Here is a 21,967-nt window from a genome sequence, read left to right as displayed (position 1 = left end):
GAACAAATTACACTCCACTGTCTTGCTGGTTCAAACTATATACGTTGTTGTCTTGTTTTACAACCTGTGATTGGTGTAAAGCAGTGGTTTCCAATCTTTTTTTGACCAGGGACTACTTTGACCAGGAGCCACTTTGACCAGGGGCCACTTGAACAGGGATCACTTTGACCAGGGAGCCCTTTAACCAGGACCACCTGACCAGGGACCACTTTGACCAGGAACCACTTTGACCAGGGACCTCTTTGACTAGGGACCACTTTGACCAGATACCACTTTGACCGGGACCACCTGATCAGGGACCACCTGATCAGGGATCACTTGACCAGGGAGCACTTTGACCAGGGACCACTTGAGCAGGGATCACTTTGACCAGGGACCCCTTTGACCAGGACCACCTGACCAGGGACCACTTTCACCAGGGACCTCTTTAACTAGGGACCACTTTGATCAGGTACCACTTTGACCGGGACCACCTGACCAGGGACCACTTGACCAGGGACCACTTTGACCAGAGACCGCTTTGACCAGGGACCACTTGACCAGGGATCACTTTGACCAGGGACCACTTGACCAGAAACCACTTTGACCAGGACCACCTGACCAGGGACCACTTTGACCAGGGACCTCTTTAACTTGGAACCACTTTGACCAGGTACCACTTTGACTGGGACCACCTGATCAGGGACCACTTGACCAGGGACCACTTTAACCAGTGACCACTTTGACCAGGACCACCTGACAAGGGACCATTTGACCAGGGATCACTTGACCAGGGACCTCTTTCCAACATTTATACCGAAAGGGTATAAAATGTTGGGTCATCTTTAGATTCAGTTTGGTTATATTTATTTATTTATTTATTTCATTTACTTATACCCCGCCCTTCTCACCCCGGGGGGGACTCAGGGCGGCTTACAGAGGAGGCATAATTAAATGCCTAACAATTGACAATAATACAAATACAAAAAGCAATAAGCAATTCAACAATTAGAATTAAAAACATCAGCGCATAATAAAATATTAAGACAGTCTCATGCTCGGGTACAGAGTCCATATATCCATTCCACTCCATTGTCCTTGTCGTCAGATCCTTAATTTAACTGCCAGCGGGTCCAAATGCTTGGTCCCAAACCCAGGTCTTTAGTTTTTTCCTGAATGCCAGGAGGGAGGTCGCCGATCTAATCTCCCCCGGGAGTGAGTTCCACAGGTGGGGGGCCACCACCGAGAAGGCCCTGCTCCTCGTCCCCGCCAACCTCACTTGTGAGAGTGGCGGGGTCGAGAGCAGGGCCTCCCCAGAAGATCTTAAGCTTCGAGGTGGGATGTAGAGGGAGATCCGTTCGGACAAATACACTGGGCCGGAACCGTATAGGGTTTTGTAGGTCAAAACCAGCACTTTGAATTGTGCTCGGAATTGGATCGGCAGCCAGTGGAGCTGGCGCAACAGGGGGGTGGTATGCTCCCTGTACGCTGCTCCGGTGAGCAATCTGGCTGCTTCTCGCTGGACTAGTTGCAGTTTCCGAGCAGTCTTCAAAGGCAACCCCACGTAGAGTGCGTTGCAGTAATCTAACCGGGATGTGACAAGAGCGTGGACCACCGTGGCCAGATCAGACTTCCCAAGGTACGGGCGCAGCTGGCACACAAGTTTTAATTGTGCGAAAGCTCTCCCGGCCACCGCTGAGACCTGGGGTTCCAGGCTCAGCGATGAGTCCAGGATCACTCCCAAGCTGCGAACCTGCGTCTTCAGGGGGAGTGTAACCCCGTCTAACACAGGCTGTAACCCTATACCCTGTTCGGCCTTGCGACTGACCAGTAGGACCTCTGTCTTGTCTGGATTCAATTTCAATTTGTTAGCTCTCATCCAGTCCGATACAGCAGCTATATGGGGTGCTGATTCAGAAAATTGTATTTGGATAGACCACATCAGCTCTAGTTGATATGCCATCCAGTAGTCACCATCTGCTTGCCCACAAAAATCCATATTTTATAATCTAGAGCCACAGACTTATTTTGGGTCTTGCAGCCCACCAGTAGGCCATGGCCCACAGGTTGGGAACCACTGGTGTAAAGTATATGGTGGGAAACTTAATAAAGGTTTGTAAAGAACTCTTGAGCCTGTTTCTGTGTAGGACTTCATCCCCTACTGTGCTGATGGGGGCTTTCTGGGAGGGGAAATGGGTGTTGATGGGGAAAATGATCCATGATCACTATCAGGAGGAGTGGTCCTGGGATAACGGGATTCCCCTGATAGAACAGTAAGGAACATGGCTATGATCATGAGCTTGGATCACCACTGGATGGAATCTATGGTATCCCTGAATGATTGATGTGCCATCTGATTGATTATCTACATTATTGAGCCCAGGACTTGGCTGAGAAAGAAATTTCTGTGCTTTCTGGTAACTTGTGCATATTATATGATGATGGAAAGAAGGGAAATCAGTCACGGCTGCCCAGGGGTTGAGTGAGCTAATGAGAGAGCATCTATTTGAGCCCTGATCTTGGGGTTCTAGCTTCTCAGGGGTCTCAGTTTCACATAACACCTTATATTCATGCATATACTTACTCATGCCTTGGGCAGGGGGAACATGGTATCACTCGGAGTTTTCTGACCCACCAAACAATTCTTTAGTATACTTCCCTGGAAATTATCATTGAGTTGCATTGGGCCATCCACAAAATGGGATATGCTTTGCCTACTGCATCTTTGGACCAAAAGTGAGGTAGTGTAAAGGTGTTCAGTCATTTCCTTGATTTTATTTTACCTAAGCACACTTTGTCCAAAATATATCCCACACAAAAGCTCGTTCTGACTATATTCTCATCAAAAATACAAAGGACAAAGAAGAGGAATTCACTTTCATGCTACAATTCAGTTTAATAGGTGAAAATCATTTCTTTTTTTCAGAATGAGAAATACAAATCCACTAACTTCTAGTTGTCTTTTTAATGTTTTGGCCATCTTTTCATCCCCAGGAGAGCCCCATGGAGTGAATATGGGCATCTAGGTCTTTAGCCGCCCACCCAAATTTAGGGGCTTTCCATAACTTTCTGATCAGTGAAGGTTCAGTACAATAATGTATATTGTTTTAAATGTCTATTTATGTTTTATCTTGACTACTTACTGTTTTATATTTATACGCTGACTTTTGCTTGATTTTGTATTGTATTCTTAACATGTTGGAAGCCACTTTGGGTATCCACTGTGGGAGAAAAGTGACATATAAATAAAGATTTATTATTATTATTATTATTATTATTATTATTATTATATACACAACAAAATTAGTACACAGCAAACAAGTTCACTATGCTGGCTGTTGTATTGAGTCACATGTCGGATACTTCCCAAGTGTCTAGGGCTGTGTGATATATTGGCGTATAATGTGTGCAGATCCCAGTAGGGTGGCATTTTGCAGATGGCAGATGGTAATTTTTTTTAGTGCTGATTGTGTTTAAGTGCAGGCCAAGGTCTTAAGGCACTGCACCCAGTGGGACCAGCTTGACTGGTGTGTGCCAGAGTCTTTGCAGTTCGATCTTTAAATCCTCATATCATGTCACCTGGGATTGCAACATCAACGATCCATACTTGGTTTTTTTAACACGATTGTGAGGTCAGGAGTCTTGTGCTCCAAAACTCTGTCAGTCTGAATTCAGAAGTCCCAGAGTAGTTTGACGTGCTCATTTTCTGTAACTTTTTCTGGTTTGTGATCCCACCAGTTCTTTGTGACAGGCAGATGGTATTTGTGGCCCAAGTTCCAATGAATCATCTGAGCAACGGTGTTATGCCTCTGGTTGTAGTTTGTCTGCACGATCTTCTTGCAGCAGCTGAGGATGTGATCTATTGTTTCATCTGCTTCCTTGTAGAGGCTGCACATTATTATTGTTGTTATTATTATTATTGTTGTTGTTGTTGTTGTTGTTATTATTATTATATACTCAAGAAGATCCGTACACAGCAAACAAGATCACTATTCTGGCTTTTGTATTTGATCACACGTCAGACACTTCCCAAATGTTTAGGACTATGTCTATCCTAGTCATATTTCATCTGTTCATGCTCAGCATTATCTTTAAAATTTTAATTATTACATTTGGCCCAGCCATAGGTTTTTAAACGTCATTGTGTTATTGTTAATGTTTATTGCTTATTTTTGTTATGAGTTTTATTTTATTGCTTGTATTATTGTTGTTATTGTTTGTATTACTGATGTATTGTGGGCTCAGCCTCATGTAAGCCGCACCGAGTCCCTTGGGGAGATGGTAGCGGGGTATAAATAAAGTATTATTATTATTATTATTATTACTATGTGATGTATCAGCCAGAGTCTTTGCAGTTTGATCTTTAAATCCTCGAAGTCGTTGTTGTTGTTGTTGTTGTTGTTGTTGTTGTTATTTCTGCCTCAGTTTTCTGCACTACAGAGGAATTCATGGAGAAGATGCCATGGAGTTATAATGAAATAATATAACTTCATTTATATACCACTCTATCTCCCCTGAGGGACTCGGGGCTGTTTCCAAAACCAGTTCAGGGAATGGGGAACAGGTGGAAAAACAGAGTCTAGGAGAGACATGTCATCAAAACTACTGTTAGGACCAATAATTCATATAGTCACTTACAGTGAAAGGGTAAGCTCAGAAAGACCAAGGCAATTCAGAAGAAACTTAAATCTGAGGAGAAAGCAGTAAAATAAATAAGTCTTTTTTAAAGGAAGAGCAAACAAAAAGTTGGGGAACAATTTGTGGTCCAGCACTACTCTCACCAAATTCCGAATAACAAGTGGAATATTTACTTAATGAGTTTGAGTATCCTTTTCAGTTCTGTTGCAAAACCCAATCTGAACTGCATACACGTCGTCCAAGAAAACAAGTGTCACATAGATTATTCTGAAACCCACATTCTCTAACTCTTTGCCTGAAAAACTTGTATAAATACAGGGGTTTCAGTGCTCTCTCCTTCATTCATTTGCTAGCATTTCTGTAGTTACACAGAGCTCCTAGCCATCTCCCGGCCATGAAATTCATTCTCCTGCTCTTTGCTCATGCTTTCTTGGTTTTCCAGGTAAAGGCCAAGTCAAAGCCAGAGATCCTTGGCATCCCAAATGTCTATGATTCTTACGATTCAGAAGGTGAGTAATATCCAGCAGACATCACTGTCTCTATTGCATATGCACCAAGTACTTGGTAGTACAGCAGTGATGTGCTCAAATAAGTAAGCCCAGATAATTTAGACAGCTTTATGTCTCCCTGAACATACTTGGCTTTTACTTTTGTTGACTACTTAAGTTGTGCCACATAACCTTTTCTTCCTTTCTTCAAGCAATGCATATTTTTTTTACAAGAAGAAACTTACCATGGTTCTTCAACTGAAAATTAAGTCAAATAGTTCAACTCCCAGAATGACTTTGAACAAGCAAGAAGGGTTTTTGTTTCCATGTCAGAAATGACTTGAGAAACTGCATGTTGCTTCTGGTGTGAGAGAATGGGCCGTCTTCAAGGACGTTGCTCATGGGACACCTGCATGACTGATGTTTATTGATGTTTTACCATTTTATGGGAACCTTCTCTCATGTTCCCACATGAGAAACTAGAGCTCGACAGATGGTAGCTTACCCCGCTCCCTAGATTCAAACCGTCAACCTGTCAATCAACTAGTCCTGCCGGCACAAGGGTTTGTCCCATTGCACTACTGGGGGCAAGAAGTGACTGGAATTTGGAAAATATTTCTTTTCTATCCAGCACTATACTAAAAGTTCATACTTCTTTTGACCAATCTGATGATATAACTGGACTCCTCCAAAGGCAATCTGGGCTATGTTTCTCTGTGCTTCGAAAACAGAGTCCCATGGAGTCCTGTCAGAGGTTGCCCTGTCTCATATGATGGGCTTTGTGGGACTCCATTTCGGCAGAGCATCTGATAAGATCCAATGAGCACAAAGACAGTCCCGGATGTGTTCAGCATATTGAAATTTGTAGTTGGTGGTCCTCTAGACTACACTACACAGGGGAGATGTAGGGAAAATTAGGTCTAAATCTTTGCTCAATCATGGAAACCCATTGGGTGGACATGGGCAAGTCACACTCTCTGAGCCTCGATAGGAAACAAGGGAAAACCTTTTTCTGAACAGGTCTAGCCAGGTAAACCCTGTGATAAAATCACCATAGATTGAAAAAATGAATTCAAGACCCAACATGTCTTTTAGTGTTGTCTTTCCACATGTGCAAAGCATCTGAGTCTGCTTGTTGCGTTCCACTCACCTGCTGTTGACATGATGGCATTATCAGGTGAAACACAAAGCACAGAGCATGCTTCTGGATTTGCCTTGGCTTTTAGTTGGAAAACCAGTTGAGACAGCCCCATGCTTCCCTGAACTTCTCTATTTTTTTCATTTCTTTGAATTGTTAAGTTGCACCACATAACTTTTTCTTCCTGCAGATTCTAACCTTGCATATTTTTTTAAAGGAAAACCTCATCTTGACTCTTCAACTAAAAATGAAAACATGGCATCCAAGGACAACTCCCAAGATGACATTAAAGAGGAAAAAGGCAAGTGGAATTTGGGAAATATTTATGTATTCAACTATTCATTATAACAGGCAAATTGTATCTCTTTGTGCAGAATACTGGATACTACAGGGAAATGAGACAGGCAGTTTCATGCCTTTGATTCCATTCCTACATCATAGAAAAGTGAGGAACAACCTTATTTGAAGTTCCCCTTTGGCCCTAAAAACCCAGTATGATCAGTGCTGACTGATAGCAGCTCTCTCTATGCCGAATTCTTTCTCAGCAATTTCTAGAGATCCCTAGTGTTTTCTTATGGTCTTTCATCCAGCTAACAAAGTCTCTGTGTCTTCAGCTTCTAAAATCAGAGAAGATTTGAAAACTAGAAGCCATATTGAAATGACTCCCGGGTAGTCACCAGGGTTTCCTCTTAGCCCAGATGAATCTAGGACAGAGCCAAACAGAGTCCAGCTGCTACATCCCAGCAGGATCCCGGCCCCACACCTCCATCTGATGAGGTCGTAAGACTCTGGGGACCAGTGTTTGATTACCTGCTTGGCTATGAAAACCCATTTGGTGACCTTGGGTGAGTATCACACTTTTGGCCCCAGAAAACCTGTGATAGATTTGCCTGAGGGTCACCATAAATCAGAAATTACTTGAAGTCACTCAATAACAATATACTTCTTTATTTAGATCAGTGTTTCTCAACCTGGGGGTCGGGACCCCTGAGGGGGTCGTGAAAAGGTTTCAGGGGGGTCGCCAAAGACCATCAGAAAACACATATTTCTAGTGGTCTTAGGAACCCTTTTGGCAGAGAAGGCAGAATATCTCTCTGCCTGTCCTTCTCTTTCTTTTTTGTGTTGGTGAACTACAACTCCCCGAATGCAAAAACAGCCCCCCCAACCCCGCTAGTAATCAGCGTTGGCCATGGAGGTAGCATGTCGAGTTTAGTGCAGATCCCTTATGGGCTGAGTTCAGAATGCTCTTTGATTGTAGATTAACTATACATCCCAGCAACTTCAACTCTCAAATGTCAAGGTCTATTTTTCCCAAACTTTGAGCATATTGAGTATTCATGCCAAGTTTGGTCCAGATCCATTAATGTTGTCCATAGTGCTCTCTGGAGGTAGGTGAACTACAACTCGAAAACTGAAATCAATGTCCACCAAACCCTTCCAATATTTTCTGTTGTTCATGGGAGTTCTGTGTACCAAATTTGGTTCAGTTCCATAGTTGGTTGAGTTCAGAATGCTCTTTGACTGTAGTTTAACTATAAATCTCAGCAACTACAACTCCCAAATGGCAAAATCAATCCCCCCAAACCCACCAATATTGAAATTTGGGCATATCATTTGTGCCAAATTTGGTCCAGTGAATGAAAATACATCCTGCACGTCAGATATTTACATTACGATTCATAACAGTAGCAAAATTACAGTTACGAAGTAGCAATGAAAATAATGTTATGGTTGGGGGTCACCACCACATGAGGAACTGTGTTAAGGGGTCTCAGCATTAGGAAGGTTGAGAAACACTGATTTAGATTCTGACATGGAGCTGAAGGACATTGCTAATTCTAATTAAAGTAGACTCATTAATCCCTTGGATATATATCTATTTTTTTCCTATCATTCAAAGTTGATTGAATATGACTACTCTGATTGGAACTAATCAAAGGAATCCTGATATTAGTTCCTTGGGGGAAGGACTTATACAGGTTCCTTTACATAGAATGACATCTTATCAATAAGAGTTGGGTAGCTTCTAACTGGAGCCAATTATAGGGAAATTACATCACCCCTATTGAAGCAGCTCCACTGGCTACTGATAAGCTGCTGGGCCCAATTCAAATTGCAGGTTATGACCTATAAAGCCCTAAACGGTTTGGGCCCCATCTGTCTCTATGATCACATTGCTCCCTATGAACTGGCGCAGACTCTTAGATATACTAGGGAGGCCCTCCTCTCACTCCCACCACTGTATCAAGCACAGTTCGTGGGGTCAAGGGAGAAGGCCTTCTCAATGGTGGCCCCTTGCCTTGGAATGCCCTCCCCAGAAAGATAAGACAAGCCTCATCACTACCCTCCTGTCGGAGATTCCTCATCTTCGGAAGAGGAAGGGGAACAGGGAAGTGCTCGGGATTTGGAGGGAGAAGAAGAATCAGACAATGATGTTTTGAAAGTGCCCACATTTCTAGAGAGATGAACAGAGACAGAGCACAGCACAATTACAATAAAATGAACTATTTTAATTGTTTGAATCTTCTGTAAAGTTGACTTCACGAAGTGGGAGACATTTCTCCATGTATAGTTGTAGCACATTTCTCACTGAATTACTAAGGGCGGTTCTAGACAGCCCTTTAACCCAGAAGCAACTGTGTTTGTCAAACGCTATTGTTCCAGGATTATAATCCACACACACACACACACCCCAGAAAACATGTGTTCTTCTGGGGAGGGGGGTCCAGATGCCCCTCTCAGAAACTTCCAGGAGGAAAGAGTGACAGCCCCCAACCCCTATCCCAAAACCCCTTTAAAAATAAAATAACTTACCCTGCCACCTTAAGATTGCTGCCGGAGCTCTCCTGGTGCATAGGAATGATGCGCCAGGAGAATGGGGAGGAGGAATATTGTTCCTGGACCCCCTTCTTCTGGCAAGTCATTCCTATGCACCAGGAGTTCTCCGGCAGCAATCTAATGGCAGCTGTGTGCCGTCGTGCTTGGGGGCTATTATTCTTAATGAAGGAGGCATGGACATGGCATCTTTCCCCCAAGGGATTGCTTCTTGCCCTCCTATAGGAAACCGGAACTCTCAAAAACCCAAAACGCTGTAAATAACTCAAAATAAGTTTTATTGATCACAAAGAGTTATTTCTTTAAAGCAATGAGCTGGAAACTTCAGAGGGGTGAAGGAAAAATATACGTTACAGTCTCAGTTAGTCCTGGGTCCAAAGTGTTTGAAGCTGAGAAGCCGTTCCAAGTTTCCTCTTTCCCAGAGCAAACCACAATCCCAGTTCAGATGGCCTATGTTTTAAGACTCAGGATCTTCCTCTGGTGCCAAAAGAACCGGTTTGAAGGCGCTTGAGACTTCCAACATCGTTCAAGTTGGTCTGAACATGAAGCACAAGTCTCAAGGGTAAAAAACCTCAGAACTGGTGCTAAAAGGTAATTAAATCAGGGTCTTTTAGAGTCAAGTCTCTTACTCACATCCATATGGTAGGAACTCTGATGGCAGAATGAAAAGAAAGGAAGCACTCCCCTCCTGCAGGAAGAGGTGGAGCCAAACGGTACTGATTGACAGCTATAAGCAACCAATCCATACAAGTATACAAGTTTAAATCTTGCAACTAACAGTTCTACACATAGGTGGCACCACTCGTGCCGTCACAAGCTGGGTAAGTTACTTTATTTTAAAAGGCTTTTTAAAGGGGTTTTGGGATAGGCGGGGGCTGTCTTGGGTTTCTTTGGCTCCAGGAGCTGAAGAAACCCAAGACAGCGGTGTAGATGGGCACCAGAAGTTGTACAACGTGATCCCTGGTCCCTGGAAAGGCCCGAGTCTCTCCAGCACATAAATTACGTTGGTACAAAGCAGGATTTTTCTACTTTGTGCCAAATACAGTTGCTTTTGCAAGGGGTGTCATTTGGATGCCCCGGGAGAAAAAAACACAGCAGGGAGTTCACTATAGGTGCTGTCTAGATGTGCCCGATGACTCCATGCTATAACCTTGGGATTTGTAGTTTTGGGGAAAGTATCAGTCAGAATCCTCAGTCTGGGGAATCCTCAGGCAGAGTGCTCTAGAGCTTCAGCAGATGACAAACCAAGATTCCATAGGACAGAACCATGGCACTGGCTTGCAAGCAAACATTTAAAACAAAGCAAATAGAGTTGGAGCTCCTGGTACAGCCGTACCAGCACATATACATAATTGGGTATGTGTAAATCATTACTTTTCTTTTTTATTTCTATAGCAATAATCCATTCAAAGAGTCAGATTTTCTGCATTGCTGCTGGAGGGAAATGCCGCCGATATGGTTGTCGTTACCGTGAAAAGAAAGCTGGAAACTGCCGTAGAGACATTCCTTGCTGCCTGGGGTTTTAATGAAGAGCATATTCCCGGAGACTCATGACATAGCAAATACTGTGTCATTGGAGCAGAAATGAAATCATTTTCCAATCAAGATCAATAAATTCTTAGCAGGCATCTCATCTCATATCTGGTCTTTTCATTCAATCAAATTCCTATCAAGCCCCCTCCCCCTACAATATCAGCAGTGCAGGTATCTGCAGCTTCATTTGTCTATATTCCAAAAATATGTTTTCTCTATTAATTTTCTTGGTCCTCCAACATGATATTATGGGGACAGAAGTCCTTCGTTTCAATACGGTTCACTATTATTTTCACATAAAGTCCAGGAACAACTCCCCCATGGATATTATTTATTTATTTATTTATTTATTTATTTTATGTATGCCATTTCTACCCCACATTTCTCAACCCCAAAGGGGACTCAAGATGGCTTTACAACATGGGCAGCTATTCGATGCCATTGAAACAATGTAAAATTACAACAAACATTTAAAATAGGATTGTAAAATATACCAGAACATTTAAAACATGGATATGGATGCTGTACTGTATTTCACTGCTGGCCAAGCATGAAAATAAAGGGATCAGACAACAAAGACTAAGGTGAAAACAGACCACTTTATTAAAACTATAATAAAGTGGCCTTATTCAGATTTATTGCAGTCCCGAGTTCATGGTTATGGGATTGTAGCCAAAGAGCTAGTCTATGTGGGCATGAAAACCCCAAACTCCCTCCTTGTTGTCTGATATAGACAGAGGTCTTTGCAAACTTTCTGCAATTTCTGCAGAGATGTCTACACAATCAGGAAGAAGGTCTCTACCTGTGTTCATCCTGGATCCCATGGGTGCCCCTGCTGATCTGAGAAAAGAATGCTTGCAATTGACAAGAGCTCACATTGGCTTGCAATGGCCAAGAGCCTTCAATTAGGCCTGGGTAACAACGGAAAAATTTGTTTCTAAAATCGATTCGTTTTTTGGGGGTTTTTGCGTTTCGTTATTTAAAATAATTACAAAATTTTCCTTTTAAAAAGTTCAATATTTACGAAATTTCGTAAATGTGAAAAAAATTACAAAACAATAACGAATCGATTTCCGAAACAATAACGAATCGATTCGTTAATGGCGGACGCGACGACACAATACGCTACAAAACCTCCAAATGGGACAGGGGGAACTTCTGAAGCTTAATTAAACCAAAAACAACTATAAAAACCCTTAGAAAACCAAAAACAACTATAAAACTTGCCCCAGACATGCGGAAATAATAACGAAACGACCTCAAAACGATAACGAAACAAATACAATAACAAAATACAAAACATTTACGAAACGATTTAAAAATTCGTTTTTTAAAAAAAATTGCTCCAGACTGGTTCGTTATCGTTTTGTAATTGAAAAATTAATGAATTTTTTAACGAATTACAAATTAACGAAACGAAACCGCCCAGCCCTACCTTCAATGGCCATGAACATTGTCACTCCCAGTCTGTGGATGACTGGGAGTGACAATTACAATATGAGGGTGAGGTGACAGTCCAGCAAGGCTGATGCAAAATCAGCCTGGCTTACCCATGTAAACACCAGTGAGGCACCACAGTCAGTTTATCAGGATAATTGTAGCTCTTCTCCAGCCAGTCCAGAGCATTTCTGTTCCAATCAGCCAATGGATTTCCCATATAGAAGAGGCCAAATATCTTGTTAGTCTCCAATTCCCATGATTCCATAGCATTGAGTTGTGGGGATTGAAATAGTAATGAAATTGCATTCATTCCGCAGTGTAGGTGCACCCTTGTACCTTCTTTACCATATCCAATAGTATTGAAATGCAAAGTTGGAGTAATAACTATATTTGCGTGTGCATGGGCGATACACCTTCCACAGCCGGCCCAAGAAAACCATTCACACAAGGTTGTTGGGATAAACAATGGCCACAACTCAATTACTGATAACAGGAACAGGGGTTGGCAGCCATGCATGGGTCCTGGATCAGGATTTATCCAATGCACTAGACGAGATCGCCCCTAGACACCCTCTCCGACCTTCCTCTCTGCCTTGGTTTACCGAGGAATCGCAGTTGCTAAAGCGGGAGGAGAGCTGGCTAGAGGACGTGTGGCATTAACTCCGTGACGAAGCAGCGAGATCAGCTTATAAGCTATTTAACGAGTATGCTACCACTGAAGCCAAAAAAGTTTACTATGCTTCCTTGATAGCATCTGCAAGCTCACGCCCAGCCAAATTGTTTAAGATTATTAGATCCTTGACTACGGTCCCTACCATCCCAAACAGTAATGATCAGGCCCCTTCAGCCGAGGCTTTTCAGAGCTACTTTGCAGACAAGACCTCCCCACCACAATTGATACAATGAATGAGCTTGAGACTCCATGGCCACTCATTGGGCCCACCCTCGACCAGTTTATCCTGCTGGACGCAGAGGCTGTTGACGGGATCATTACTGCAGTTCGATTAACCACTTGTTCTCTCGACCCGTGTCCCTCTTGGCTGGTTAAATCTTGCTTAGAGGGACTACGTGGTTGATTACTGACCCTTAAACCCCAGGTGTTGGCAGTGGCCAGTAGTACCTTTCCACAATTAAAACCTGTGCACCAGCTGTGCCCATACCTGGAGATGCCAGACTTGGCCAAGGTAATCCATATCTGTTGGGACTATTGCAATGCTCTCTACTTGGTTCTGTCTTTGAAGACAGTTTGGAAGCTACAACTAGTTCAGAGATTGGCAGCCAGATTACTAACTGGAGAGCTGTACAAGGAGCGGACAACTCCTATTTTATGGTAGCTCTACTGGCTCCTGGTCTGATTTCAGGATAAATACAAAGTGCTGGTCACTACCTATAAAGCCCTAAATGGTTTGAGTCCAGACTATTTGAAAAACCACATCTCCATATACAAACCAACACGTGTGTTGTGGTTGGCTGAGGAGGTCCTCCTCTCGGTCCCACTCCCGTCTCAAATGTGGTTGGTGGGAACAAGAGAGATGGCCTTCTCCGTGATCACTCCCCACCTCTGGAATTCCCTCCCTAAAGAGATAAAAATTGCCTCCTCCCCCCTCTTCATCAAAAACTTATTAAAAACACATGTATGCACTTTAGCTTAGGGAAAGTAGGAGGATTAAGTACATCTATATGCACCTTTTCCTAGCTGCTAGCATCTACCCTGCTAATCTGCTATTCACCATCTTCCAACAGTTTTAGCCCAATTTTAGGGAATTCAAATGAGATTTTAAGTTATTATGTTGATTATGTTATGTCTTCTTTATTTTCATTGTGCCGTCACACTTGGGGGCTATTATTCTTAATGAAGGAGGCATGGACGTGGCATCTTTCCCCCAAGGGATTGCTTCTTTTCCTCCTATAAGAAACTGGAACTTTCAAAAACCCAAAATGCTGTAAATAACTCAAAATAAGTTTTATTGATCACAAAGAGTTATTTCTTTAAAGCAATGAGCTGGAAACTTCAGAGGGGTGAAGGAAAATATACGTTACAATCTCAATTAGTCCTGGGTCCAAGGTGTTTGAAGCTGAGAAGCCTCACCAAGTTTCCACTTTCCTCAATGGCTGTGAATGCCAGAGCAAACCACAACCCCAGTTCAGATGGCCTATGTTTTGAAGACTCAGGATTTTCCTTTGGCGCCAAAAGAATCGGTTTGAAGGTGCTTGAGATTTCCAGTGTTGTTCAGGTTGGTCTGAACATGAAGCACAAGTTTCAAGGGTAAAAAACCTCAGAGCTGGTTCTAAGAGGTACTTTAAATCAGGGTCTTTTAGAGTCAAGTCTCTTACTCACGTCCATATGGTAGGAACTCTGATGGCAGAATGAAAAGAAAGGAAGCTCTCCCCTCCTGCAGGAAGAGGTGGAGCCAAACAGTACTGATTGACGACTATAAGTAACCAATCCATACAACTATACATAAGCAGGGTAAAAGAGGCAGGATTAAGCATGATACAACTGTTAAAACCTTGCAACTAACAGTTCTACACATAGTTGCCACCACCCGCGCCGTCACATTCATTGTTTTATAATTTATTGAGTTGTTTTTTATTTGTTTATATATTACTGTTAGCATTGAATCTTTGACATTGTGTATTTTGTTGCAAGCTGCGCTGAGTCCCTTCTGGAAGATAGGATGGGCTATAAATAAAGTTTGTTTCATTCATTCACTCATTCATTCATTCATTCATTGTCACAGAATTGTTCAGAAGGTATATATTTAACTTGTGATGGAAGTAGGAATAGAGCCTAGATAGTTCAATCTGGCTAAAACTGATCTTTTATTTATGTTTATTTATCGAGTAATTTTGTATACTGGTCTTCTCACCTCCATCGAGGGACTCAGGCCGGTTTCCAACAACAATATTACAAACAATCATTAAAACATCATAATTCAAATTACACTAAAACATTAAAATAGCAAAGTACAATCATAATTACAGTGGTCAGTCATCATCCTAAAATTATTGTTCGTCATCATCCATCCATATCACAGGATCTTGACTCATTCTTCGAATGCCTGTTTCCATAGCCAAGTTTTCACCTGCTTTCTGAATGTCAAGATAGAAGGGGCAGTTCCAGTCTGTGGAAGTGAGTTCCAGAGTTGGGGGGGGGGGGGACGACCGAAAAGGCCTTATCTATTTACCCTTATCTATTTACCCTGATTTACCCTTATCTATTCTGCCACCCCTGTTGCTGTGCTAGTTTCTGGCCCTTACTTGGCACCCAGTATGCTCAGCACTGACTGATAGCAGCTTTCTGTATTATCTCACCGATTTATGAGTGACAAGTAGAATGTTTATTTAATGGGCAGACTTTTTGAAAATGGACCAGGATCTGATATGCTCCTCCAAAGAAACAAGTACCATGCAAATGGGTGAGTATTGTCTCACCAATTTCTGAGTAACAAGTGGAATGTTTACTTAATGGGCAAACTTTTAGAATATGGAGCAGGATACCATATATTCTTCCAAAGAAACAAGTGCCACAACCCTATTTATCTGACTATCTGCGGCAAAAATGGGTATAAATACAGGGTTGTCGATGTCCTCTTCTACAAAAGTTTGCTAGCTTTTCTGTTGTCACTGAGAGGTCCCGACTGATTGCTGGCCATGAAATCGATCCTTATGCTCCTTGCTCTTGCTTTCTTAGTTTTCCAGATAGAGGCCAAGCCACAACAAGAGACAGGAGGTGAGTAGATTTCAACATATTTATTTATTTACTTGATTTTTAGCCCACCTTTTCCTCAATTTAAGGATTCAGGGGAGCTAACAATAAATGTGAAAGAATGCTACTATATATACTCAAGTAAAATGTGAATCTGTTAAATTATAAATATTAAAATCATTAAACATTAAAATACTAAAATGTATGAAAACTTCACACCATCTTTATAAGCCTCTCCAAGTGGTTTCTCATCACCTGGGGGATCAGACTGAACCCAGAGGAACTCCGCAGGCCAATGTCCAAGTAGGCAAACAGGAATCCCACCAGAACCAACTTCTGAGAGTAACCCTTCAGAAAAAAATGGAACCGTTGAATTGATTATGCATCCAAGCCTTCTTAGAGAAGCTACTTAGAGAGTCAATAGTACCAAAATCCACTCAAAGATCCAGCAGAACCCATAAGGACTTTTTTCCCTTTCCAGTTCCCCACATATATCGTCCACCACAGTAACCAAAGCTATCCCTCTCGCAAAATCAGGAAAGTAACAGATGCAAATTGATATAGACCATTCACCACATCCAGGAACCACAGACAGTACAAAATGCTCCACTACCTTGTCCAAAAATGAAAAATTGGGGACTGTTCTGTAGTTATCAAGTAAAATAGGATCAGACAATGTTTCTTTACAAGATGACTTGCCTTGATGCAAGGAGGAGTTCTCAGTCAATTATTCTTCCTTGGCCTAATGAGCCTAAAGGGACAAGCATCTGGAATACATGTAATGGCTCTCACCTCACCAAGGGTCCGGTCCACATGTCCAGGATGAACAAAATACCAATGATACATCCACAAAAGCTATATCAACTTTGGTGTCTAAGTCAGAAGAAATCCAAGTGAATTTATCTGCATAACAATTGTTCTGTCACACGATGGGCCTGTAACAGCTGTCTTTTCTATAGGACGTATACTTTAAGCCCAGCGGGAAGCCAGGGGACCTCAAAGAGATGTTCTCGGGGATTTTTCTGAAGTGATGGTCTTTAGAGTCTTTAATGATACAACAAAATCTTTATTATGGAACAAACAACAAATCTTCAATGGTTCAAACAACACTTCAAGGCTTTCTTAGTCTAGTCCTCAATGGATTGGTAACTGACTTTGATTAACTGTACTTTCTCTGCAAGAAAAAACCCTATTTAACCTCTCCCAGGCTGTTTACTATCTATGCCTCATCGGTGTAGGTCTTACTACCGATTCCAAATGCGTCTAGGTATCGAGTAGACCTACCAGCCGAGGCTTGTAGATATTTCAGTTGGAGTTCCGTGGATCTGTAATGCTGTCCTCCCTCCGAGAATTCTTTGAAAACTTCAGGGCTGTTTTCCCTCTGATTGCTATGAGGCTGAGAGGCTGCGAGCTCTCAGCCAGAGCCTTGGGACCTTTCCCCTGGAATTTCTGTTTCTGTTTCCCCGGATGTTCTTGAGAAAAGAAGCTTTTCTATGGGACGAGCTGGTCTATGTCCTATAGTTTAGCTTCCTTATGTGAGACTGACCAAAAAATGGCTCCTTTCCCACCCAGAGCCCTGAACAAGGGGTGGAACCAAAGCTCAATTATGATGGACAAGTGGCCTGCCCTATGACTGCAAACAGATAACAGAAAGAAAATAAAGTTGGAGCTCCTGGTACAGCCGTACCAGCACAACAATGAACAAATCCTTCACAGGGCTAGAATATACTAGACCCCCCCCCCCCCCCCCCACACACACACACACACACACAAAATATCCCTGGTGTTTCTTAATACATTATTGATCTGCTCATATACTTTCATAGAAAGCTCAGATAGACCAGACAAGCCTATGCTTCCATGAGCTTCCACATTTTTTTTCTTTTCTTGAATAGTTTGGCTGTGATACACAATTTCGTTTCCTTGCAAATTCTAACCGTGTGTGTATGTTTTTATAAGCCTCATCATCTGGAAATGGGAACATAGTATCTGAAGAAAACTCCCAAAATGCCGCCGAAGGGGAAATACGTGAGTGGAATTTTGAAATCTTATTCCTTCTCTGTCTTCTCTGCATGATAGTCACCAGTTGGGTTCTGGAGGGCTGGTGTGGCCCCTTTCTAGAGGACTGAGGTGTGCAAGGCGGATTGTATGGGACAGATTGTAAGCATGGAAGCCTTTCGTTCAAGAAACATCTGGCCATTTTGTCCATCCTTGAAGCCTCAGAGGCTCTTCATGCTGGCCTGAATGTGCCAATGCCAACCTGAAATTTGGTCAAAAACATTATGGCCATACAGGTGTGCTTTCAACTGCCTCCATGATGTGGTCCCACAGCCAGATGTGCTTTCTATCCCCCAGTAAGCAAATCCCTCCCCCAAAGCACACAAGAAAGGTATTGACCTGAGCTCCAGCATGTTTACTCCTTTATCCCTGCCATGTGACTTGGGGGAAGAGAATGGGGAAAATGTCTGAGATATCTACTTTTTATGTAATTCTTCTTAAGTAGAATACTCCTCCTTTATCCCTTTTTGCTTTCAACTGTTAAGGCATGGGATGTGTGATAGTCCCCATTGCCCCGTCTCTCATTCACCATTCTGGTGCAAGGACTATAATAATAACAACTACAGAAGTAAAAGGATGCAGGTACACTGCAATTGGAATGAAAACATTTCTTGTTCGGCTACAGATCTAATATCTGCATTATATCAAAATTCTAGTTGCAAGTTATTTGAAACCAGCAACTTCAAAGTTCTAGATCTAGATCTGGGAACTTTACAAATGAAAGCTCTTGAGCCATGGAGACATTAATCAAGTTATTTCAGGGAATATTTTAACCTTAACCTAATGTACACCTATGTACCCATATCACCTACCTTTTTAAAAATCATCCATTTTGCATCTCCAAAATATATTGTTATGCATTCACATGCAAGTACAGGTATTCCAAAATTTGAAAAAATCAGAAGCCTGCAATATTTCTGGCCACAAAAATCTTGAATATTGGATGCTCAGATTGAAGCAACCACACACAGAGTGTATTACAGAGGCTGCAGTGGCACAACGGGTTAAACTGCTGGGCTGCTGAACTTGCTAACCAGAAGTTTGGCAGTTCAAATCCATGGGACGGGGTGAGCTCCCAGCTTTACCAACCTAGCAGTTTGAAAACATGCAAGTGTAAGAAGATCAATAAACAACATATGCAGGCTCAAGCTGCAAATCAAAGACTTCACAGGGAGTGTGACCCCATCTAATATAGTCTAAGACCCTATTCCCTGATCCTTTTTGACTGACTTGGCACACCTGTCTTGTCTGTATTAAGTTTCAGTTTGTTAAATCCAGGCCTTTGCTGACAGGAGATACCCTTTTAGTACAGTTACAGTAAAATGAACTATTTTAATTATTTGAATCTTCTGTAAAGTTGAGTTCATGAAAGTGGGAGACATTCCTCCATGTATAGTTGTAGCACATTTCTCACTAAATTACTAAGGGCAGTTCCAGACAGCCCTTTAACCCAGGAGTAATTGTATTTATTAAATGTTATTGTTTCTGGGTTATAATCCACACACACACCCCAGAAAGCATGTGCTTTTCTGGAGGGGGAGGGGTATCCAGACGCCCCTCTCAGAAACTTTCTGGAGGACAGGGAGACAGCACCCACCCCCTCCCAAATACCCCTTTTAAAAGCCTTTTAAAATAAAATAACTTAGCCCAGCTGCCATTAGATTGCTGCCGGAGCTCTCCTAGTGCGTAGGAATGATGCACCAGGAAAATGGGGAGGAGGAATATTGTTCCTGGACACCCCCCCCCCCCTTCTTCTGGCAAGTCATTCCTATGCACGAGGAGAGCTCTGGCAACAATCTCATGGCAACTGACCTCATGGCATGAGGTCTCTTCCAATTCTATGATTCTATATTATATCAAACTCGTTTTATGTCAGTTCCATGGTTCTATCCTATGGAATCTTGGTTTGTCATCTGCTGAAGCTCTAGAGCACTCTGACTGAGGATTCTAAATGCTTTCCCCAAAACTACAAATCCCAAGGTTATAGCTTGCTCCCACATATAAATATGTGACTTCCTCTCACATATTTATACATGGCTATCATATCTCCTCTCAGCCTTCTCTTCTTGAGGCTAAAGATGCCCAGCTCTTTAAGCCGCTCCTCATAGGGCTTGCTCTCCAGACCCTTGATCATTTTAGTCGCCCTCCTCTGGACATATTCCAGCTTGTCAATATCTCTCTTCAATTGTGGTGCCCAGAATTGGACACAATATTCCAGGTGTATAATCATAATCATGCTGATTTAAATATAATCATGTTGATTTAGCATACAGTGATCTGGCAAAAATGTAATAGTTAGATGTTTACATGTAAAAATAGATGAACTCTCCTTTACCTCGGACTGAATGGGAATTTGAACTCTGGTCTCCCAGAATCAAACTACCACATAGCTCTAGATCTTGGCTTTTAAAACAATCTACTCCATTTTGTGAAGTCTGTTTATTTTCTTGTTAAAGTGAAGCTGGACAAATGTTAAATTAATTTAAATAACAGTTATACATATTTGGATGTGTGTAAATCATTATTTTTCTTTTTTTATTTCTACAGCAGTAATCCAGTCAAGGAGTCTCATTTTCTGCACTGCTGCTGGAGGTAGATGCCGCCGACATGGTTGTCGTTTACGTGAAAAGAAAGCTGGAAACTGTCTTGCAGGCATTCCTTGCTGCCTGAAGTATTAATAAAGAGCATATTCCTTGAGACTCATGACATAGCAAATACTGTGCTATTGGAGCAGGAATGAAATCATTTTCCAATCAAGATAAATAAATTCTTAGCAGACAACTCATCTCTGGTCTATTAAATCCTGGAATATGTAATTTGGTGAGGTGCCAAAATAGGCTAAAGACATTGTGAAACTACAACTCCCATGGCTTTAAAGCACTGTCCCAAGGCAGTTGGAGTGATGTCAAACTGCATTAATTTCATTGTGTAAATGAACCCTAAGACAATGTTTAAACCATTCACCCAAATGAAAAGAATAACTCTTGAAGTGGATGCACAATCAAGTTTATTGAAAATGGGGGGAAAAGAAGAAGAAAAGATTTCAGAACAGTTGAGCAGCCACTGATCTTGATGGCAAGGCCATTTCACAGTTGTAGTTTGGTGGTTCCCTTTCCATCTTCCTTGGGCTACTTTTTAAAATCAGACCAGATCATAACCCAGACAGCAGGAAACTTTCGTCAAGCATGCTCCACCAGATATTTCACGGCCACGGCAAGACTTCCTGCAGTGTCCCCCTACAGCACGGCACAGAATGCGACTATTCACATGCATTTTCAGATTGATTTTTCCTGCAAAACAAAGAGATAAATAGATTGGAAATAGCTGCAGGCCAAATCCAAGTGGTTTGGTGCTCATCTTAAAAGATGAATTATAGTTACTAACATCAGTCTTACAAACAACTCATAATTAAGAATGAGGATGAGACAAAAGGAAGTGAGAGAAATCTACCTCTAGGAAGGTAAATTCACCCCTGGAACAAAAGAATTCAATTTAAAAACATAACTAAAGAATCTATCTTGTTCATAACTTGGGGATACCTGTATACAAATACTGGTAATGAAGTTACCAGCAATGAAGTTTCCCTAATAGAAACACATGGCTCTCCAATCTCCATAAGAATATCTGCCATCCACCCTCGGATCATTAGTTCTGTTTACATATAGTTCAACATCAGGAGACCCTCGTCAACATGGCTTTATTGCAAGGATTCATCTACATTGCAGAATTGGTGCAGTCTGATACCACTTGAAATGCCCTGGTTCAATGATGTGAATCAGTGCAGTTAAAGTGGGGTCATGTTGAGTTAATTCCACAGTGCAAGTGCACCCAAATTTTCTATTTCTTTTCATAGAAACACAGAATCATAGAGTTGGAAGAGACCTCATGGGCCATCCAGTCCAACCCCATTCTGCCAAGAAACAGACAAATGGCATTCAAAGCACCCCCGGAATATGGCCATCCAGCCTCTGCTTAAAAGCCTTCAAAGAAAGAGCCTCCGCCGCACTCTGGGGCAGAGAGTTCCACTGTTGAACAGCTCTCGCAGTCAGGAAGTGCTTCCTAATGTTCAGGTGGAATCTCCTTTCCTGCAATCTGACGGCACTGTTTTCTCAAATCCCTCTTCTGATATCGCAAAATGATCTCAGCAAA

Source organism: Anolis sagrei, chromosome 1, assembly GCF_037176765.1.
Source record: "Anolis sagrei isolate rAnoSag1 chromosome 1, rAnoSag1.mat, whole genome shotgun sequence".
NCBI classification, from domain to species: Eukaryota; Metazoa; Chordata; class Lepidosauria; order Squamata; family Dactyloidae; genus Anolis; species Anolis sagrei.
The sequence above is the reverse complement of the archived record's forward strand: the minus strand, read 5'-3'. Positions refer to the sequence as shown.